This window comes from Rattus norvegicus, chromosome X, assembly GCF_036323735.1.
Source record: "Rattus norvegicus strain BN/NHsdMcwi chromosome X, GRCr8, whole genome shotgun sequence".
Taxonomy (NCBI): domain Eukaryota; kingdom Metazoa; phylum Chordata; class Mammalia; order Rodentia; family Muridae; genus Rattus; species Rattus norvegicus.
This window is the reverse complement of record NC_086039.1, coordinates 104686792-104711836: the sequence shown is the minus strand read 5'-3', so window position 1 is coordinate 104711836 and position 25045 is coordinate 104686792. Positions and strand designations below refer to the sequence as shown.

The following is a 25045-nucleotide window of genomic DNA, read 5'->3' as shown; positions in this document are numbered from 1 at the left end:
CCTGAGCATCTGCTGTCCGAGGAAACAGGCACCACAGCAGAGGGCTTAACCCCCAAACTTCGGACACTGTGACGAGACGAGCCTACATGTGTAGCAGTCTGGTCTATACAGTGTCTGGAGCCATTTGCCACCTCTCTGAAGCAGAGGAACAAAAGAGGGATAAAGTCTGCCTGGCAGGCAGAGACAAGGCATGTCAGGGTCTCCTGGACTGCTGAGACATGGAAAGATAAGGGGAGGTGCACTTGAGGCTCAAGGCTAGGGGCTACCATTAAAGAAATCAGCCGCCCATGTATTTGTGAGAATGTGTCTGGACTCTGTGTGTTCTTTGGCATTTGTGTCTTTTGCTTCTTTGAGATGGTGGGTGTCGTGTACTCCACACTTGCAGGACCTCACTATATAACCAACGAAGACATTGAAGTCCTGACTCTCCTCCATCTGATTCCCAATGCTGGGATTTGGGGCTTATCCCAGCATGCCTAGGTACTTGTTTATCTTGACAATGTAGCACACTCTCTCACTACTGTAGGTTCATAATGTGTTTTCACATCAAGTACCATTGTTTCTACATTTCCTTCATGATATAATTTGGGCCCTTTTTATTTCTATAGAAATGGTTAATTAGCGTGCTAATTTGCTTTCCAATTTCTTCTAAGAAGTTGTAGGATTTGCATGGGAAAAGAGAGTGCATCTATATCTTAATGCTGAAGTCATGGAAATCATAACCATAGTGGCTTGGTGGTGCTCTGTTGGAGGGGAGGAACTTTTAGCAGGGAGTACCTAGCTGGAGCAAGTACATCACTTGGGTGAGCGTTGGCATTTATAGCCTCAATGCACTGGTGTTCTCTGTGCTTCTTGAGTGTGGATGCAAATGTGCTCAGTCGTGTTCCTGCTCTTGCTCACACACCGGCCTCCTTCCTTGTCCTCCCTACTTTAAAATGTCTATTCCTCCCAAACAGAGTGTAAGACAATTGCTTCCCTGTTAGTTTGTGTCCACTGCACCATTTTATCACTGCAACAGAAGAAGTATTAATACAGTGCATGTGAGCACAAATAGCTCAATTATGCCAGGCATGGCGGCACAGGCCATTAAGACCTCAGCGGATGGGAGGCAGAAACACTTGCATCTCTAGGACTTCAACCAGGCCTGTCAGGACCGCACAGGAGACTTTGTCTCAAAACAATAGTAGGAATACTCTAGCCTCAGACTATAAACTGCCTGTTTTCGTCAATGTTCACATTCTCCACAATCTTAATTTGTATTCTCATTGGTGTCCAAGATCTACTAGCCTCACATGGAGTCAGTCATCACACAAGTTCCATGTCCATATTGAAATTGTTACCTTGTATCACAATGGAGTTCTCTATGAGTTCCTATGGGATTGCCCTTGAGGTTACATTATGCAGGTCTTTTCATTGATGAATTAATTATTTCCCCACACTTGGTTTTGCATTCAGAAAAGCATGTTAATTTCATCCACCATCTTTAATCACTTCTCATATCTTTTTCTTATCTTTCTTGTATTTTAGCTTCAGTCGATGCTCTGTTGCATGACTCGAACGTACGCATGAATGGCTAACATTTTCCTAGCGAATTTAGACCTGCATTACTGTTTGCTCAAACACTTTTATTGCACTTTGATTTTAGTTTTCCCTGTAACATTAACGTCATAACTCCTCCCTGATTTCTACTTATACTTAGGTACACGTGCTTGTATTTAAGTGTTCAAGATATTATTTGCATGCCTTAAATAAGGTATATGTCTTGTAAAGGATTAGTTTTATATTCTATTTCAATAGGTCATAAGATTGTCTTGTTTCTCATAAGTTATATCTATATATTCTTTCCATATATGTACATGTTTGCTTAACATGTCAATGCCAGAGGACAACTTTCAGGAGTGTTCCTCTGCTTAGGTCATGTGGGTCCTGGGGTTACATTGTAGGCCATCAGATGCAGTGCCAGGCACCATCGTACCAGGTACTCCACATACATTTTAATATGATCCATATATATGGTCATTTGGGTTCAGTTCTGTCCCTGTGTTTGTAAGTTCATAATTCATACCCATAGTTACAGAAAATCTTCTACTGGGCTGTGAATATCACTGTACTAATTTTTGGGTCGTGAGAATGAACTAGGGTCTAACCCATGCAAAACCTTCGCTCTGACGCTGAGAAATTTCCACCAGACACAGGAAATCTACTTTATTGGCCATTTGTTTTGAAGTAGTATATAGTGCAATACTCATCGTTTGCAGTTGGTTTTTTAATTGACTTCTGTTTGTGTGGGGGATATCAGACCCCAGACCTTCCAAATGTCTGCCAAGTGGTGTCCCTACCGCCAAATTTCATTCCCATCCAAATATGAACTCTTAGAGTAGTTATTGCATTTACTGATTGATTGATTGATACATCTATTCATTTATTTATTCACTTAGTCATCTATCTATCTATCTATCTATCCATCCATCCATCCATCCATCCATCCATCCATCCATCCATCCATCCATCTATCTATCTATCTATCTATCTATCTATCTATCTATCTATCTATCTATCTATCAATCTATCTATCTATTTATTTATGGCAAAAGCTATCCCGGCTTTCCATGTGGGGTGCAGTGGAAGCCATCGCCATCTTGTGGTGGCGAATGTTATTGCAGCTCTCCACACTTGCAGATATATTTAGTGTAAGGAATGACACACACACACACACACACACACACACACACACACACACACACATTTAATATATGTGGGGAATAAGCTTTTAGTAGAGATCATGCATGTGGGAACTAAATGTCTAAAGTTTTCAATGCACTTCACGTGACTCTAAATCCCAGACCCCTAACTATTGAAATGTAACAGTCTTGCCTCGGCAAATGATGATACCAACACAGGGAAAGGAATCAAATATAAGGATAACAGGTATCGAAGAAAGTGAATACTCCCAACTCAAAGGCTCAGTAAATATATTAAACAAAATTATAGAAAAAAACTTCCCTAACCTAAAGAAAGAGATACCCATAAGCATACAAGAAGCCTACAGAACTCCAAATAGATTGGACCAGAAAAGAAACTCCTCCCATCACATAATAGTCAAAACACCAAATGCACAAAATAAAGAAAGAATATTAATATTATTAGCAGTAAGGGAAAAGGTCAAGTAACATATAAAGGCAGACCTATCAGAATCACACCACACTTTTCGCCAGAAACTATGAAAACCAGAAGATCCTGGACAGATGTCATACAGACCCTAAGAGAACACAAATGCCAGCCCAGGTTTCTGTATCCTACAAAACTCTCAATTAACGTAGATGGAGAAACCAAGATATTCCATGACAAAACCACATTTACACAATATCTTTCTACAAATCCAGCACTACAAAGGATAATAAATGGTAAAGCCCAACATAAGGAGGCAAGCTATACCCTAGAAGAAGCAAGAAACTAATCGTCTTGGCAACAAAACAAAGAGAAGAAAAGCACACAAACATAACCTCACATCCAAATATGAATATAACAGGAAGCACTAATCACTATTCCTTAATATCTCTCAACATCAATGGTCTCAACTCCCCAATAAAAAGACATAGATTAACAAACTGGATACGCAATGAGGACCCTGCATTCTGCTGCCTACAGGAAACACACCTCAGAGACAAAGACAGACACTACCTCAGAGTGAAAGGCTGGAAAACAATTTTCCAAGCAAATGGTCAGAAGAAGCAAGCTGGAGTAGTCATTCTAATATCAAATAAAATCAATTTTCAACTAAAATTCATCAAAAAAGATAAGGAAGGACACTTCATACTCATCAAAGGAAAAATCCACCAAGATGAACTCTCAATCCTAAATATCTACGCTCCAAATACAAGGGCACCTACTAAAAACCTTACTAAAGCTCAAAACACACATTGCTCCTCACAGAATAATAGTAGGAGATTTCAACAACCCACTCTCATCAATGGAAACAGAAATTAAACAGAGGATGTAGACAAACTAAGAGAAGTCATGAACCAAATGGACTTAACAGATATTTATAGAACATTCTATCCTAAAGCAAAAGGATATACCTTCTTCTCAGAACCTCATGGTACTTTCGCCAAAATTGACCATATCATTGGTTAAAAAACAGGCCTCAACAAATACAGAAAGATAGAAATAATCCCATGCGTCCTACCAGACCACCACAGCCTAAAACTGGTCTTCGATAATAATAAAGGAAGAATGCCCACATATACGTGGAAATTGAACAATGCTCAACTCAATGATAACCTGGTCAAAGAAGAAATAAAGAAATTAAAGACTTCTTACAATTTAATGACAATGAAGGTACAACATACCCAAACTTATGGGACAGAATGAAAGCTGTGCTAAGAGGAAAACTCATAGCTCTAAGTGCCTGCAGAAAGAAACAGGAGAGAGTATATGTTACCAGCATGACAGCACACCTAAAAGCTGTAGAACAAAAAGAAGCAAATACACCCAAGGAGGAGTAGAAGGCAGGAAATGATCAAACTCAGAGCTGAAATCAACCAAGTAGAAAAAAAAGGACCATAGAAAAAATCAACAGAACCAAAAGCTGGTTCTTTGAGAAAATCAAGAAGATAAACAAACCCTTAGCCAGACTAAGGAGAGGACACAGAAAGGGTGTCCAAATTAACAAAATCAGAAATGAAAAGGAAGACATAACTACAGAATCAGAGGAAATTCAAAAAATCATCACATCCTACTACAAAACCCTATATTCAACAAAACTTGAAAATCTGCAGGAAATGGACAATATCCTGGACAGATACCAGGTACCGAAGTTAAATCAGGAACAGATAAACCAGTTAAACAACCCCATAACTCCTAAGGAAATAGAAACAGTCATTAAAGGTCTCCCAACCAAAAAGAGCCCAGGTCCAGACGGGTTTAGTGCAGAATTCTATCAGACCTTCATAGAAGACCTCATACCAATATTATCCAAACTATTCCACAAAATTGAAACAGATGGAGCACTACCGAATTCCTTCTATGAATCCACAATTACTCTTATACCTAAACCACACAAAGACCCAACAAAGAAAGAGAACTTCAGACCAATTTCCCTTATGAATATCGATGCAAAAATACTCAATAAAATTCTGGCAAACCGAATCCAAGAGCACATCAAAACAATCACCCACCATGATCAAGTAGGCTTCATCCCAGGCATGCAGGGATGGTTTAATATACGGAAAACCGTCAACGTGATCCATTATAGAAACAAAATGAAAGAACAAAACCACATGATCATTTCATTAGATGCTGAGAAATCATTTGACAAAATTCAACACCCCTTCATGATAAAAGTCCTGTTAAGAATAGGAATTCAAGGCCCATACCTAAACATAGTAAAAGCCATATACAGCAAACCAGTCGCTAACATTAAACTAAATGGAGAGAAACTTGAAGCAATCCCACTAAAGTCAGGGACTAGACAAGGCTGCCCACTCTCTCCCTACTGATTCAATATAGTTCTTGAAGTTCTAGCCAGAGCAATCAGACAACAAAAGGAGATCAAGGGGATACAGATTGGAAAAAAAGAAGTCAAAATATCACTATTTGCAGATGATATGATAGTATATTTAAGTGATCCCAAAAGTTCCACCAGAGAACTACTAAAGCTGATAAACAACTTCAGCAAAGTGGCTGTGTATAAAATTAACTCAAATAAATCCATAGCCTTCCTCTACACAAAAGAGAAAGAAGCCGAGAAAGAAATTAGGGAAACGACACCCTTCATAACATTCCCAAATAATATAAAATACCTCTGTGTGACTTTAACCAAGCAAGTAAAAGATCTATACAATAAGAACTTCAAGCCTTGGGAGAAAGAAATTGAAGGAGACCTCAGAAGATAGAACGATTTCCCATGCTCATGGATTGGCTGGATTAGTATAGTAAAAATGGCCATTTTACCAAAAGCGATCTACAGATTCAATGCAATCCCCATCAAAATACCAATGCAATTCTTCAAAGAGTTAGACAGAACAATTTGCAAATTCATCTGGAATAAGAAAAAAAACACAGGATAGCTAAAACTATCCTCAACAATAAAAGGACTTCAGGGGGAATCACTATCCCTGAACTCAAGCAGTATTACAGAGCAATAGTGATAAAAACTGCATGGTATTGGTACAGAGACAGACAGATAGACCAGTGGAATAGAATTGAAGACCCAGAAATGAACCCACACACCTATGGGCACTTGATTTTTCACAAAGGAGCTAAAACCATTCAATGAAAAAAGATAGCATTTTCAGCAAATGGTGCTGGTTCAACTGGAGGTCAACATGTAGAAGAATGCAGATCGATCCATGTTTATCACCCTGTACAAAGTTTAAGTCCAGGAGGATCAAAACCTCCACATCTAACCAGATACACTCAAACTAATAGAAGAAAAAGTGGGGAAGCAACTCGAACACATGGGCACTGGAGAAATTTCCCTGAACAAAACACCAATGGCTTATGCTCTAAGATCAAGAATCGACAAACGGGATCTCATATAACTGCAAAGCTTCTGTAAGGCAAAGGACACTGTGGTTAGGACAAAACGGCAACCAACAGATTGGGAAAAGATCTTTACCAATCCTACAACAGATAGAGGCCTTATATCCAAAATATACAAAGAACTCAAGACGTTAGACCACAGGGAGACAAATAACCCTATTAAAAAATGGGGTTCAGAGCTAAACAAAGTTTTCACAGGTGAGGAATGCCGAATGGCTGAGAAACACCTAAAGAAATGTTCAACATCTTTAGTCATAAGGGAAATGCAACTCAAAACAACCCTGAGATTTCACCTCACACCAGTGAGAATGGCTAAGATCAAAAACTCAGGTGACAGCAAATGCTGGCGAGGATGTGGAGAAAGAGGAACACTCCTCGATTGTTGGTGGGATTGCAGACTGGTACAACCATTCTGGAAATCAGTCTGGACGTTCCTCAGAAAACTGGACATTGAACTACCTGAGGACCCAGCTATACTACTCTTGGGCACATACCCAAAAGATGCCCCAACATATAAAAAAAAAGACATGTGCTCCACTATGTTCATAGCAGCCTTATTTATAATAGCCAGAAGCTGGAAAGAACCCAGATGCCCTTCAATGGATGAATGGATACAGAAAATGTGGTACATCGACACAATGGAATATTACTCAGCTGTCAAAAACAACGAGTTTATGAAATTCGTAGGCAAATGGTTGGAACTGGAAAATATCATCCTGAGTGAGGTAACCCAGTCACAGAAAAGCACACATGGTATGCACTAATTGATAAGTGGCTATGAGCCCAAATGCTTGAATTACCCTAGATGCACAGAACACATGAAACTCAAGGCAGATGATCAAAATGTGAATGCTTCACTGGGGAATCCTTCTTTAAAAGGGGAACAAGAATACCCTTGGCAGGGAATAGGGAGGCAAAGATTAAAAGAGAGGCAGAAGGAACATCCATTCAGTGCCTGGCCCACATGTGGCCCACAGATATAAAGCCACCAAACTAGATAAGATGGATGAAGCAAAGAAGTGCAGGCCGACAGAAACCGGATGTAGATCTCTCCCGAGAGACAGAGCCAGAATACAGCAAATACATAGGTGAATGCCAGCAGCAAACCACTGAACTGAGAACGGGACCCCCGTTGAAGGAATCAGAGAAAGGACTGGAAGAGCTTGAAGGGGATCGAGACCCCATATGAAAAACAGTGCCAACCAACCAGAGCTTCCAGGGACTAAGCCACTACCTAAAGACTATACATGGACTGACCCTGGACTCTGACCTCATAGGTAGCAATGAATAGCCTCGTAAGAGAACCAGTGGAAGGGGAAGCCCTTGGTCCTGCTAAGACTGAACCCCCAGTGAACGTGATTGTTGGGGGGAGGGCGGCAATGGGGGGAGGATGGGGAGGGGAACACCCATAAAGAAGGGGAGGGAGGAGGGATTAGGGAGATGTTTTCCCGGACACCGGGAAAGGGAATAACATTCGAAATGTAAATAAGAAATACTCAAGTTAATAAAAAAAATGAAATGAACTAAGTATTCAACGCAACTCCTGTCCAAGCGGGAAAACCGGGCTGGCGAGATCATCAGTGGGTAGACAAACATGTAACCAGGCTGAAGACTGAGTTCAATTCCAAAGGCCCAGGAGTGGATGGTTCAATGTTTATGAGTCCCAACTGCTCTTCAACAGGTCCTGAGTTCAATTCTCTGCAACAACATGACGGCTCACAACCACCATATGGGGATCTGATGCCTTCATGTGAAATGGTGCTACAAATGAAGATAGACACGTAAAATAAATAAATATCTTTAAACACAAATAAGATTTAGGTCCTATGTTGTATCATGTGCAAAGATATAAAATAAGACTAAACACTATCTAACAGAATGCACAGAACAAAATCTCTGTCACTGTGGGGAGCGGAGTCAGGGGGTATAAGGTGAACATTTCACAGACAAGACACTAAATAAATGCCATAACTGGAGAACTGGAGAATGTGAAATACTTAAAATCAGAAAATGCCCACTGTGCTAAATGCATGGGTAAAAAATAAAATACTAAGTCCATGGCTAGGAGCAAAGTTTGAAAAGTTCATATCCAATAGAGAATTTCTGTGAAGATGGCAGAAAAGCTTGTAAAAGTCCAGCAAAAAATACAAACTGAAACTGTTCTGGTGTGCCATTTTCTCACTAAGACCAAGTTGAGTAAGATTGTTCTTTTATAAGAGATTCACTAGCGACATTAAGACAGTAGGTGTGCAGACAGCAGCATGGCGGGGCCTTCTGAGGAGAAACAGGGTCAGGAGGCAGTGCAGGTACCACAGTAGATCGAAACTTCAAAATTCAAATTAATTGAAAGCAAACAGGTGTCTCACAATTGTAATCTCACCATCATAAAACTATTAGTTCTAAGGCATCCAGGGCACAGGGAAGCATTGTCTCAAAAGAAATCAGAACCTCAACATACAAAAGGAGTTTAAGAAATAGAAGGAGGAGGAGGTCAACAAGGAGAATTAGGAAGGAGGAGGAGGAAGGAAGGAAGGACAAAGACAAAAACAGAGAGACCGACGGAGAGACTAATGGGGGCTGCATATTTAAATAATCATCTTAGACATCTATACAGGACAATTATTGACTAATGTTTAAAATTTTCCACGTCTTCTCATACACGAATCACAGAGGAGAAAGCTGAGATCAGAGAGTGCACGCTATGTTTTCTCTTATATCCCTCTTCTCTCTCTCCTTGTGGCAATGTCACCTATCCAGTATGGCACAGAACAGCACCCTCTAAGGAGACGGAATATTCCAAGTATCTCTCTTTCTGAAAGGGACACATTGGCCACAAATGACAAAGTGGAAGTTAGCCAACATGGGTCTCGGATCCTTGCATCTATCTTCAGAGAAAAGGCGACAACTTGAGGGAGTCAGAGCTCTACTTCCCTCTTGTGGTTTTAGTTATTATACCCAGGCCTTTGACATAAGTTTGACTGCTGCCTGGGCCGTGTTGCTGTCTCCAGTACTACCTTCTTAGTAAACGTAGTGTCTTGACTAGGAACAGTCTTATTTCCTCATACTGAGATATGAGGTGGTAGAAATGCGGAGTGCACATAAAATAATGCATACAAATGCACACATACTAAAGTTCCGAAATCGTGTTAAATAATAATCGTGAAATTGAGAATCACATACTTGGTACAATAGTGAAGTAGGGCATTGTCTACAAGTGTGATTTCAAGATAAGTGTGATTGAGGAAACTCACAATCCCAGGACTTGGGAGAGAGAGACTGAACTGTTGCAAGTTTGAGGTCAGTCTGCATAATGAGTTCTAGAGCACTTAGGGCTACAGAGTAAGACCCTATCTCAAAATAATATATAGAAGTGTGATTTCAGCTTTCAATGCAATGCATATGATGAACACATTTCATATATATATATATATACATATATATATCACCTATAAAAACATATATAAATATAGGTATCACATAGATGCACACATGTAGATCCTGGCTTCTACCTCTACTGAGATATATGGAACTCCCTTTTATCATATAAATACTTGATAACTAAATGAATCCATTGTTTAAATGGGCACCCTGATAACACCTGGACGGTCTTTAGAAAATGGCCATTGTGTGGCCCTATTGACAGTGTGTGAGGCATATACTATACCAAATATACGTTCCTGACATGAGCATCACTTTGCTCACGATCATGAAAGCCTGCACCTAACTAGTTTCCTAAACAGTTCCTGTACTCTAGGACTATCCGTTCCACAACGTATTTCAAATCAAAATGCTGGCTATAGAGACACATGAAATTATAGGCACATGTCTTGGAGATGGTGACTGGGTGGGACCATTTGTCTTCCAGTCATTTTTCAGGTTTGTGAGAGATGTTTCCTCAAATGAGTAAATCAGAAAGTAATAGATTAAGTCTCCTAATGAATACTTGTGGCCTTCACCTGAATGTCAACATCAACATGCAATGAACACACACAAATACACACACATACACACACACACACACACTCACGCACACACACATGAAAACATGCACAGGCTCACACAGTGCAAATAAACATTTACAAAAATTCATTTGTGCACTTTGGCACATGTGTGCCCACACATTTTCTCTCTCCCCCCATTAATATGCAGGTGCATTACACACACAAACACACGTACTCACACACACACACTCACACACAATCACAAGCAGACACACACACACTCAGAAGGCTATGTGCACATGCACACACAGGTGAACACACATAAAAACAAAGTATAAACTGTCCTGAACAGAATGATTCTAGTTTTGCCGTGAAAGAATAATTGTAAAACAGTTCACACACACACACACACACACACACACACACACACACACACACACACACACGGTTGCTCTGCAGAGCCACAGGGGAGCATAATGCAGCACAATGCAAATGATGGACAGAGAATGATGTTGTCTGACAGGGAGGGATAAGGGTAGCCCTACCATAGCCTTCTGGAGAGGGGTTGGAATGTTTCAAAAAGCAACTAAAAGCGACAGAACAAAATCCAAGCATGAATACTATATTCTATACAAATCACCCCTGTATATATACATTTTGACCTGCACATTTACACTAAGCAGAGGTGAAATGAGTTGTTGAGCACTAGCTTTGCGGTCATTCATAAAGGGAACTTTACTAGGACACCTGTGAAACTCACAAAGGCAGGAGAAGTCCATTCACTGGGGGATATTTGCTACTCTGTAAAACATCAGACTTGTCATGAATATTTAAGAATATAGATTTGCTTCCACCCCGTGGCTGTAATGGGAACTGCATCTGTGCGAGTCTGGCCAGATGGAGGGGGAGAACACAGGCTGGGAATCTGAGATTGGAACCCAATCCTGGTCTGAGCTGAATATAAAGAATAGACATGAGGGAACGACAGAAGCTTGTATGAGTCTAAATATGAACGCACACATGCATGCACACACAGAGCTCCTAGGGGTAAGCCCACGTTTCCATGTAATTAATTTGCTCCATGGAAGTGACCACAATCTACACAGTCAGTGTGTATAGAAGATAAATACACGAACATCCTCTATCAAGTGTGTGTGTGTGTGTGTGTGTGTGCCACACATCCTGCCACACATCCCTATATAAGTTGATTCACATTGATCCTTTACAGCACATCCATCCTTTATCTGTGTGATAAAGTCACTGTCTCACATAGGAAATACCGAACAGTAATGTGTCTGATATCCCAAGATGCTTCATCCCATGGCACCACAGCTCCACAGTAGGAAGGGAAGTGAGAAGGAACTGACTTACCTATCATGTCCCAATCGCTCTGGTAACATGCTGTCAGGACTGATTCCACGTGACTCTTGTTATGGTCTGGAGCTGGTGTGGATGGCGAGTCCACAGATTTCTCTCATGTCTACTCAATGATAACTTGATCAAGAAAGAAACAAAGAAACTCAAGATTTAAACTTTAATTAAAATGAAGGTACAACATGCCAAAATATATGGGACACAAGGAAAGTAGTGGAAAGAGGAAAATTCATGGCTCTGAGTGCCTCCAGAAAGAAACGGGAGAGTATACAATAGTGGTTTGACAGCACACCCAAAATCTCTAGAACAAAAAAAGCAAATACACCCAAGAGTAGTAGAGGGCAAGAAATAATCAAACCCAGGGCTGAAATCAACCATGTAGAAACAAAAAGAACAAGATAGAACAATCGTTAGCCAAACTAACCAGAGGGAACAGAGAGAGTATCCAAATTACCAAAATAAGAAATGAAAAGAAAGACGTAACAACTAAATCTGAGAAAAATTTTTAAAAAATCATCAGATCCTACTGCAAAAGCTTATACTCAACAAAACTAGAAAATCTGGAGGAAATGGACAATTCTGTAGACAGATACCAGGTTCCAAAGTTAAATCCAGATTAGACAAACCACATAACCATTTCCATAACACCTCAAGAAATAGAAGAAGTTACTAAAAGTCTCCCAACCAAAGAGACCCCAGGACTAGATGGGTTTAGTGCAGAATTCTATCATAACTTCATAGAAGCAAATTTCCTGAACAAAACACCAATGGCTTATGCTCTAAGATCAAGAATCGACAAATGGGATCTCATAAAACTGCAAAGCTTCTGTAAGGCAAAGGACACTGTGGTTAGGACAAAATGGCAACCAACAGATTGGGAAAAGATCTTTACCAATCCTACATCCGGTAGAGGGTTAATATGCATAACATATAAAGAATTGAAGAAGTTACACTCCAAAGAGCCAAATAACCATAATAAAAATGGGGTACAGAGCTAAACAAAGAATTCTCAGTTTACAAATATCAAATGGCTGAGAAGCACCTAAAGAAATGTTTAAAATCCTTAGTCATCAGGGAAATGCAAATCAAAATAACCCTGAGATCCACCTCACTCCAATTAGAATCGCCAAGATCAAAAACTCAGGTAACAGCAAATGCTGGCAAGAATGTGGAGAAAAAGGTACACTCCTCCATTGTTGGTGGGATTGCAAACTGGTACAACCACTCTGGAAATCAGTCTGGAGGTTCCTCAGAAAATTGGACATTAAAGTACTGGAGGGCCCAGCTATAAATCTCCGGGGCATATACCCAAAAGATGCTCCAACATACAACAAAGACACATGCTCCACTATGTTCATAGCAGACGTATTTATAAAAGCCAGGAGCTGGAAAGAACCCAGATGCCCTTCAACAGAGGAATGGATACAGAAAATGTGTTACATCTACACAATGGAGTACTACTCAGCTATCAAAAACAATGACTTCATGAAATGCATAGGAAAATGATGGAACTAGACAGTATCATCCTGAGTGAGGTAATCCAATCACAGAAAAGCACACATGTTATGAAGTCACTGATAAGTGGATTTTAGCCCAAAACTCAAATTACCCAAAATACAATCCACACACCACATGAAGCTCAAGAAGAAATATGACCAAAGTGCAGATGATTCACTTCTTCTTAAATGGGGGAACAAAAATATTCATAGGAGGGGAGGTGGAGATAAAGTTTATAGCAGAGATCGAAGAAATGGCCATTCACACCCTGCCCCACATATGGCCCATATATATACAGTCACCAAAACTAGTTAAGATGGATGAACCAAAGAAGTGCAGGCCGACAGGAACCGGAGAGAGATGTCTCTTGAGAGACACAAACAGAACATGTCAAATACAGAGGTGAATGCTAGCAGCAAACCATTGAACTGAGAAGAGAGATACCCGTGGGAGGAAGTAGAGAAAGGATTGAAAGCGCTAAAGGGGCTTGCAACCCCATAAGAACAACAATGCCAACAAACCAGAGCTACCAGGGACTAAACCACTACCCAAAGACTATACACAGACTGACCCAAGGCTCCAAATGCATATGTAGCACAGAATAGACTTGTTGGGTCACCAGTGGAAGGGGAAGCCCTTGGTCCTGCGAAGGTTGGACCCCCAGTGCAGGGGAACATCGCAGGAGTGGTAAGCTGGCTGGAAGGGAGGGAAACACCCTTATGGGGAAGAGGAAGGGGAAGGGTGACAAGGGAGGGCAGAGGGTGTTTAAGGACAGAACACCGGGCAAGGGGATAATTTGAAATGTAAATAAAGAAATATATCGTATAAAAAATTATCCAGCTCAGGAACATCACTGCTGGTTCCAAGACAATGATTACTTTTAAGGCATTGCCTGCCATGAAGGCAAAATCGAAGGGAAGATGATAAGGAGCCTCCGGTCTGGAATCGTGGTGCAGATTGTAGCAAGAATTGCCATGACTGCTCCCAAGCACCAAGGAAAGGTCCTGATTTTAATGTGGCAACTTTACACACATAACTGACAAAATTGAAAATAACAACGGAAGACATGAACATGGGTACAACTTGTTCTTGACCCAGAATGTTCTCGATGCTGGATGAGAAGCTGCACAAAACAGACATATTTGTGCCGTGAGGAATAAGGAGAAATTGTGGACAGAAACTTGGAGACCAAAGGACTTCTGAGGCTGGGTTGTGTGTACAGAATATGTGCATGGTCAGATGCAGGGAATGCAGGGTGTCCATAAGCAGAATGAGAGAGATGTGGTGATTAGGATGCCTGTCACCCGCTTCTGGCCACCACCTAGGCTATTACACCACTTGTGGATCTCCTTTCTGATGTCTACTTTCTTTTGTGGGCGTATGCTGTCCACCCATTAACTTTTATGTCATCAACATTACTCTGTACCCTGGATTTCGGTGATTCAAATAGCTAAATATAGCTGATTCAAATGCACAGCCTGTGACCTCTATAGTGGAATTAAAGCCTTCTCTCGAGTTGGTATAAGCTAGACCTAATGATAAAAAAAAAAAATACTGTTTCCTGTTTCCTTCAGAGGCTGGATCAAGGTACTTCTCTTGTATGCTTCTTCACTTGACCCTGTGTTTGATCTTCAAGGTTCTTCCTTCCTCAGAACATTTGTAAATGTACAATGTTGCCTAAGATAAAATTTATACCCGGATTTGGGCAGGCGCAGAGCCTGGGTCTGAGAGCGTTACTGGTAGGCTCCATAGAAGGGAGGCCCAGAAGACTAAAGGCAACCGTAGACTCGCTGTACCCAACCTCAGAATGCCATCTACCCAATCCCTGCTTCAATATTGCCTGATGTTCCTAATCCTTCAGAAACACATTCTAATGAATTTAGCACAATAGTCTCAAGTGATGTAGGTCTGCCATGTTTTGCAGAGCACAAAATTTGTTGTGGTTCTTGTTCTTGTTTTGCTTGCATTGGAAATCGATTCTTTTCCCATAGAAGTGATGACATAAAAATTGTCGATAATGATATGCAAATATGTGATATAAATATCTTCACGCACTATAAAAAGTAGCTTGAGTCTCTGTCAGTTCATATAGGCTGGAAAGAGGTCTGGAGTGAGGCTTTGAGTTGTAGCTCAGTGGTAGAGCGCATACCTTGCACGTATGTTGTCCCGGGTTCGATTCCCGGCCTCTCCAAGCCTTTTGTTTTTTTTTTTTTCTCTTCAGGATCAGTTTCTAGACAGGATCTAGAAGACGTGTCGGTAAAGACCTCCGTAGTCTGGGGCGTATGGTCAAAGTGCTCATCTATAACCGTGACAACAATATTCCACTCTAACCTTGAAGACGTTCCCATGGAGGCTCTTAGTCTGGGGAGTACAGCGTGGTCATCGCTCTGGGATTATGTTTCCTCACAGCTTCTGCCTTCATGCTGCTGGCAGTTTCCTAGTGGGTATGCTTTCTCGGGTGAACGACGTCAAGGAAGAATGACTTCTGCTTTGAGAGAAATAAGGGAGGATACTGTGTAAGAGAAAAGTCTGTTTCAGGGACAGGATCAAGACACTTTCTTCTATGTTTCCCCCCTTGACCCTGTGTTTGATCTTCAAGGTTCGCCCTTCCTCGGTGCTTTTCCAAACTCAAATTTGCTTGTTGAAGAAATAACTTCAACCCGTGTCAGGGAGCCCAAGAGACTGAGTCTCAGACATGTCAGTAACCGAAGCCCACTGGAGGCACCCATTCATGACCACAGCTGCAGCCTCACTCTACGCAAACTCTGAATGCCATCTTCCCAACCTATGCCAGACCGGACATACCCTGCAGTCACTCATTATTATTAATTTGACATGATACTGACAATTCATTGTGGGTCTGCCATGTTTTGAAGAATTATGATTTCTTTTATTTTTAAAATTTTGAGTTTTATTTTATACAGAAAATAAAACACAGGTACTGTTCAGCTGTACTGTAAATCTGAGTTAAATTTGAGGCAAGCCTAGATATCAAAACATTACTTAAATATTTGTGTTGATAGTTATACTCATATTAATATCTCTACTTATCCGATCAGGTGTAGATGTTAAAAATTACGAACTCTAACACCTAATGTTAGGTCAAATAAAATGCTTGCATACAAGTTTATACACCGATAAGGGCTGTGTGTAGAACACATACATTCTCACTGAGGAACCATTTCACACTCGAGGGAATGAACATTACCTTTTTATGTATAAAATGAGACATAGATAAGGTACATAAAAGAGTCATAAAGTATGTCGGTGACCGGGAGGGGGAATCCTGTTCTCTCTGGTGTTAAAGTTACACAGGGAGGCTGGAAATGTAGTTCAGTTTTAGAACATTTCTGTAGAACATACAAGGTCCTGTGACTGACACCCAGTATGGACTACAAAGGATCACACAGAGGGAGGCAGTCAGAGGAAAGAAGGCAAGAGATCCTTAAGCGAGCCAGTATACCCTGAGTCCAGAAAAATAAAGACTTCACAAAACCATGACTAAGCCATTATATAACTATGGGGAGTAACCAGAAACAGGGAAAGGCCCAAAACTCATTTCTTCGTGTCAGTGGGGGATAGAGTGAGGGGGTGGATTTTTAAGGTAATTGGTAAGTTTTAAGTGAGCAGGTCTGAAGCCGGAGAGCGTTCCTTGCATTGGCCTAACCTTTTTGTACCTGTTGTCATTTTTCAATAAACGTTTTTCTAATTTGTTTTAAAAAAAGATTCTTGTTCTTAATACTATTACTTTGTTTTTGTTGAGTATATTTTCTTTTTTCATAAAAGACATCCCATAGCAGCTCTTGATTTGAAATTATTAATTGCAGGCAGTGAAGAGATGCAGATGCCGGCATGTTGTGAAAGTGTTGCAGCTCCCTGTAGCTGTAGCCATGTTGCTTCAGTCTCCCTAGGTTTATATGGACTGTGATGGAAGGTCTGTTACCCTTGATGATGTAGCTCAGTGGTAGAGCGACTGCCTTGCGTTCTAGTGGACCTGGGTTCGACTCCCAGCATCTCGGGGGTCCTTTTTGTGTTCTGGTTTTGTTTCTTCACAAGATATCCAGGCTTTAATTTTTTGCTGGGAGAGCATATATGCATAGGTAATTACTGGTTAATGCGTTCATCTAGGACCATAAGGACAATGGTCATCAATAATCCAGTTATTTCCCTGAGGTTTTAATAGTCTGGTGAGTACAGCGTGGATGTGCCTCCAGGATTGTTTTGTTCTGAGCTTGAGTGAAGCTCTGCTTTCAAGCAGGTGGCAGTTTCCCTAGTGGGTGGCTTTCTCAGGTGACAGATAGCAAGGGTCAATGAGTTCTGCTTGGAGACAAAAGAAGGGAGGATTGGGCGGAACGTTCCTAGTTACTGAACAGAGAACTGGAGCGTTTGTGGTTGCCATGGAAACCAACGTCCCTGTGGACTCCGTTAAAATGTCTACTTAGGTGATGTAGTGATGGGAGCATTCTCTGTAGCCAAGCTTATGTGTTCCCAGAGGTGAGCACTTGAATTTCTCTGAGGGAGGGAAGACAGATGCAACTATCCTTGACCCGAGTATCTATGTATGTATATATGTATGTACACACACACACACACACACACACACACACACACACACACACACACACACAACTACAGTATAATATATGAGCGGGAACGTCTGTCAGAGGAAAGGCGTTCTCACATGCCTACAGGAATCTCAGAGCCCTGTAGGATAATATAGTCCCTCAGAAGAATCTGAAGGGAAATACTTTCTCCTACAGTTCTGTTTAAGCTTCTACAACTTTCCTAATGGAGCCATTAGGCAGGAAACAAACATTTAAAACTAGAGCACGTCAGGAACACTTCATTTTCAAAACCAATTCTCAGAAGGTGAGCCGCGATTCCTTCTGCCATTTCAAGGGGCTTTGTTTGAGAAAGTTCCGGGGAAACATAATGGGAAACTTTGTTCTTTACTGGCCACATACATTCATCAATAAGTGTAATTTAAGTCTTACAGAAAGAGCTAGAGTTATCAGTTACAGTAACATAAGACACTAAGGACATTAGCGAACCAGCCATGTGTGGATGTCAGAGAACAATCCTTGGGAGATGATTCTCTCCTTTCTCCAGAGCAACAAATGATTTACCAGCCAAATCACGATGACACCCCAGTAAGTCCTACTCTCAGATGTGCTGATTGTACTTTCCATTATGTTTCCTGAGCATCTGCTGTCCGAGGAACCAGGCACCACGGCAGAGGTCTTAACCCCCAAACCTAGGACACTGCGACGAGACGAGCGTACATGTGTAGCAGTCTGGTCTATACAGTGTCTGGAGCCATTTGCCACCTCTCTGAAGCAGAGGGAACAAAAGAGGGATAAAGTCTGCCTGGCAGGCAGAGAAAAGGCACGTCAGGGTCTCCTGGACTGCTGAGACATGGAAAGATAAGGGGAGGTGCACTTGAGGCTCAAGGCTAGGGGCTACCATTAAAGAAATCAGCCGCCCATGTATTTGTGAGAATGTGTCTGGACTCTGTGTGTTCCTTTGATATTTGTGTCTTTTGCTTCTTTGAGATGGTTGGTGTCGTGCACTCCACACTTGCAGGACCTCACTATATAACCAACGAAGACATTGAAGTCCTGACTCTCCTCCATCTGATTCCCAATGCTGGGATTTGGGGCTTATCCCAGCATGCCTAGGTACTTGTTTCTCTTGACAATGTAGCACACTCTCTCACTACTGTAGGTACATAATGTGTTTTCACATCAAGTAGCATTGTTTCTACATTTCCTTCATGATATAATTTGGGCCCTTTTTATTTCTATAAAAATGGTTAATCAGCGTGCTAATTTGCTTTCCAATTTCTTCTAAGAAGTTGTAGGATTTGCATGGGAAAACAGAGTGCATCTATATCTTAATGCTGAAGTCATGGAAATCATAACCATAGTGGCTTGGTGGTGCTCTGTTGGAGGGGAGGAACTTTTAGCAGGGAGTACCTAGCTGGAGCAAGTACATCACTTGGGTGAGCGTTGGCATTTATAGCCTCAATGCACTGGTGTTCTCTGTGCTTCTTGAGTGTGGATGCAAATGTGCTCAGTCGTGTTCCTGCTCTTGCTCACACACCGGCCTCCTTCCTTGTCCTCCCTACTTTAAAATGTCTATTTCCTCCCAAACAGAGTGCAAGACAATTGCTTCCCTGTTAGTTTGTGTCCACTGCACCATTTTATCACTGCAACAGAAGAAGTATTAATACAGTGCATGTGAGCACAAATAGCTCAATTATGCCAGGCATGGCGGCACAGGCCATTAAGACCTCAGCGGATGGGAGGCAGAAACACTTGCATCTCTAGGACTTCAACCAGGCCTGTCAGGACCGCACAGGAGACTTTGTCTCAAAACAATAGTAGGAATACTCTAGCCTCAGACTATAAACTGCCTGTTTTCGTCAATGTTCACATTCTCCACAATCTTAATTTGTATTCTCATTGGTGTCCAAGATCTACTAGCCTCACATGGAGTCAGTCATCACACAAGTTCCATGTCCATATTGAAATTGTTACCTTGTATCACAATGGAGTTCTCTATGTCTTCCTATGGGATTGCCCTTGAGGTTACCTTATGCAGGTCTTTTCATTGTTGAATTATTTCCCCATACTTGATTTTGCATTCAGAGAAGCATGTTAATTGCATCCACCATCTTTAATCACTTCTCATATCTTTTTCTTATCTTTCTTGTATTTGATGCTCTGTTGCATGACTCGAACGTAGGCATGAATGGCTAACATTTTCCTAGTGAATTTAGACCTGCATTACTGTTTGCTAAAACACTTTTATTGCACTTTGATTTTAGTTTTCCCTATAACATTAACATAACTCCCCCCTGATTTCTACTTATACTTAGGTACACGTGCTTGTATTTAAGTGTTCAAGATATTATTTGTATGCCTTTAAATAAGGTATATGTCTTGTAAAGGATTAGTTTTATATTCTATTTCAATAGGTAATAAGATTGTCTTGTTTCTAATAAGTTATATCTATTTATATTCTTTACATATATGTATATGTTTGCTTAACATGTCAATGCCAGAGGGCAACTTTCAGGAGTGTTCCTCTGCTTAGGTCATGTGGGTCCTGGGGATACATTTTAGGCCATCAGATGCAGTGCCAGGCACCATCGTACCAGGTACCCCACATACATTATAATATGATCCATATATATTGGCATTTGGGTTCAGATCTCTCCCTGTGTTTGTAAATTCATAATTCATACCCATAGTTACAGAAAATCTTCTACTGGGCTGTGAATATCACTGTACTAATTTTTGGGTCTTGAGAATGAACTAGGGTCTAACCCATGCAAAACCTACGCTCTGACACTGAGAAATTTCCCCCAGACACAGGAAATCTACTTTGTTGGCCATTTGTTTTGAAGTAGTATATAGTGCAACACTCATCATTTGCAGTTGCTTTTTAATTGACTTCTTTTTGTGTGGGGGATATCAGACCCCAGACCTTCCAAATGTCTGCCAAGTGGTGTCTCTACCGCCAACTTTCATTCCCATCCAAATATTAACTCTTAGAGTAGTTACTGCATTTACTGATTGATTGATTGATCCATCTATTCATTTATTTATTCATTTTGTTATCTATCTATATATTTATCTATCTATCTATTTATTTATTTTAGTGTGGACAGTGTGTACATATGCCAGAGCACATGGCTAGAGGTCAGAGAAAAGGCGACAACTTGAGGGAGTCAGAGCTCTACTTCCCTCTTGTGGTTTTAGTTATTACACCCAGGCCTTTGACATAAGTTTGACTGCTGCCTGGGCCGTGTTGCTGTCTCCAGTATTACCTTCTTAGTAAACGTAGTGTCTTGACTAGGAACAGTCTTATTTCCTAATACTGAGATATGAGGTGGTAGAAATGCGGGGTGCACATAAAATAATGCATACAAATGCACACATACTAAAGTTCCGAAATCGTGTTAAATAATAATCGTGAAATTGAGAATCACATACTTGGTACAATAGTGAAGTAGGGCATTGCCTACAAGTGTGATTTCAAGATAAGTGTGATTGAGGAAACTCACAATCCCAGGACTTGGGAGAGAGAGACTGAACTGTTGCAAGTTTGAGGTCAGTCTGCATAATGAGTTCTAGAGCACTTAGGGCTACAGAGTAAGACCCTATCTCAAAATAATATATAGAAGTGTGATTTCAGCTTTCAATGCAATGCATATGATGAACACATTTCATATATATATATATATATATACATATATATATCACCTATAAAAACATATATAAATATAGGTATCACATAGATGCACACATGTAGATCCTGGCTTCTGCCTCTACTGAGATATATGGAACTCCCTTTTATCATATAAATACTTGATAACTAAATGAATCCATTGTTTAAATGGGCACCGTGATAACACCTGGATGGTCTTTAGCAAATGGCCATTGTGTTGCCCTATTGACAGTGTCTGAGGCATATACTATACCAAATATACGTTCCTGACATGAGCATCACTTTGCTCACGATCATGAAAGCCTGCACCTAACTAGTTTTCTAAACAGTTCCTGTACTCTAGGACTATCCGTTCCACAATGTATTTCAAATCAAAATGCTGGCTATAGAGACACATGAAATTATAGGCACATGTCTTGGAGATGGTGACTGGGTGGGACCATTTGTCTTCCAGTCATTTTTCAGGTTTGTGAGAGATGTTTGCTCAAATGAGTAAATCAGAAAGTAATAGATTAAGTCTCCTAATGAATACTTGTGGCCTTAACCTGAATGTCAACATCTACATGCAATGAACACACACAAACACACACACACACACACACACACTCACGCACACACACATGAAAACATGCACAGGCTCACGCAGTGCAAATAAACATTTACAAAAATTCATTTGTGCAGTTTGGCACATGTGTGCCCACACATTTTCTCTCTCCCCCCCATTAATATGCAGGTGCATTACACACACAAACACACGTACTCACACACACACACTCACACACAATCACAAGCAGACACACACACACTCAGAAGGCTATGTGCACATGCACACACAGGTGAACACACATAAAAACAAAGTATAAACTGTCCTGAACAGAATGATTCTAGTTTTGCCGTGAAAGAATAATTGTAAAACAGTTCACACACACACACACACACACACACACACACACACACACACACACACACACGGTTGCTCTGCAGAGCCACAGGGGAGCATAATACAGCACAATGCAAATGATGGACAGAGAATGATGTTGTCTGACAGGGAGGGATAAGGGTAGCCCTACCATAGCCTTCTGGAGAGGGGTTGGAATGTTTCAAAAAGCAACTAAAAGCGACAGAACAAAATCCAAGCATGAATACTATATTCTATACAAATCACCCCTGTATATATACATTTTGACCTGCACATTTACACTAAGCAGAGGTGAAATGAGTTGTTGAGCACTAGCTTTGCGGTCATTCATAAAGGGAACTTTACTAGGACACCTGTGAAACTCACAAAGGCAGGAGAAGTCCATTCACTGGGGGATATTTGCTACTCTGTAAAACATCAGACTTGTCATGAATATTTAAGAATATAGATTTGCTTCCACCCCGTGGCTGTAATGGGAACTGCATCTGTGCGAGTCTGGCCAGATGGAGGGGGAGAACACAGGCTGGGAATCTGAGATTGGAACCCAATCCTGGTCTGAGCTGAATATAAAGAATAGACACGAGGGAGCGACAGAAGCTTGTATGAGTCTAAATATGAACGCACACATGCATGCACACACAGAGCTCCTAGGGGTAAGCCCACATTTCCATGTAATTAATTTGCTCCATGGAAGTGACCACAATCTACACAGTCAGTGTGTATAGAAGATATATACACAAACATCCTCTATCAAGTGTGTGTGTGTGTGTGTGTGTGTGTTTGTGTGTGCCACACATCCTGCCACACATCCCTATATAAGTTGATTCACATTGATCCTTTACAGCACATCCATCCTTTATCTGTGTGATAAAGTCACTGTCTCACATAGGAAATACGGAACAGTAATGTGTCTGATATCCCAAGATGCTTCATCCCATGGCACCACAGCTCCACAGAAGGAAGGGAAGAGAGAAGGAACTGACTTACCTATCATGTCCCAATTGCTCTGGTAACATGCTGTCAGGACTGATTCCACGTGACTCTTGTTATGGTCTGGAGCTGGTGTGGATGGCGAGTCCACAGATTTCTCTCATGTTACCGTAGGAGACAGAGTAATAAGAAGGCGTGCACAAGGAAGAGACAGTGGAAGCACACGAGGTACAGGGATGGCGAAGCCTGTCTACATTCAGTCAAATGGAGGCTGTGCCCTTGCCTCATCTCTCTTCATCTCACAGACTCTTCCCACACACGTGCAAGCACACACGCCCCAACATACAGACACTTATTTAAATGTACAGATGTGCAGTAATAGCTGTACTGATTTTTTGTGCACACATGGGCGTGTGTGCCTGAGTGAGTGTGTGCTTGTGTGAGTGTGTGCTAGCATGAGTACATGCATGCAAGTGCTCTAGTACAAGTGTGTAGGTCAGAGGATGATATTACGTTCTCTCCTCCAACGTTCTTTAGAGGCAGGGTATCTCTTCTTTCTGCTGCTGTAGTATACTGTATATAACGTGTATTCCAGGCTAACTGGAATACAGATTTTACCCAATACTTTTTAAATTTTTATTGGTTACTTTATTTGTTTACATTTCAAATATTATTTCCCTTACAGGTTTCACCTCTGGAAACCCCCTATCTTATGACCTCATTCTTCCTTCTATGAGGGTGCTCTCCAACCACTCCCTCTTACTGTCCTGGAATTCCACTATGCTGGGGCATCAAGCCTCCTCAGGGCCAACAGTCTCTCCTCTCACTGATGCCAGATAAGGCCATGCTCTGTTACATATGTGGCTGGAGCCATGGGTCATTCCATGTGTGCTCTGTTTGGCAGATTAGTCCCTGGAGCTTTGGGGTTCTGGGTGGTGGACATTTTTGTTCTTCTTGGGCCATTGAAAACCCCTTCATCTCCTTCAGTCCTTTCTCTAACTCCTCCATTGGAGACCCTGCGCTCAGTCTGATGGCTGGCTGCAAGCATCCTCATCTGTATCAGTAAGGCTCTGACAGATCTTCTTAGAAAGAGCTATATCAGGATCTTGTCAGAAAGCATTTTTTGGCATTAGCAATAGCGTCTGGATTTGCTGTCTGCATAGGGAATGGATTCTTAGGTGGAGCAGTCTCTAGAATGGCCTTTCCTTCAGTCTCTGCTCCACTCTTTGTACCTGTATTTCCTTTAGACAGGAGCAATTCTGGGTTAAAATTTTTGAGAAGGGTGTGTGGTCCCATCCCTCAACCAGGAACCTTGCCTAACCTATGGAAATGGTCTCTACAGGTTCTCTCTCCCCTTTGTTTAGTATTTCAGCTAATTTCATCCCCTTTGGGTCCTGGGAGTCTCTTGCTCTCCTGCCATGTGAGACTTTATGGTGGCTGTCCCCAGATCCCCTGTCCTCCATTTCTCCACACTTCTGTTCAATTTCCTAACCCTCTATATATCTATCCAGTCTCCTTTCTAACCTGATCCCTCCCCTTTTTTCCTCGCCCCTCCTGCTTTCTTCCCAAGTCCCTCCCACAGTGTCCCTCCCATCAATATTTTGTT

General features: G+C 41.2%; 1 non-coding gene and 2 pseudogenes across 1 annotated transcript; 2 read left to right on the top strand and 1 right to left on the bottom strand.

Annotated features, from left to right (window-relative positions):
• The window catches only part of LOC134484211 (presenilin-associated rhomboid-like protein, mitochondrial), a 100004-nt pseudogene that overhangs the window by 63512 nt on the left and 11447 nt on the right, over positions 1–25045 (top strand).
• On the bottom strand, positions 9293–15703 carry Parl-ps5 (presenilin associated, rhomboid-like, pseudogene 5; annotated as a pseudogene).
• Trnaa-ugc9 (transfer RNA alanine (anticodon UGC) 9) lies at positions 15478–15546 on the top strand. The gene has a single exon. It is a non-coding gene; the product is annotated as a tRNA-Ala (tRNA).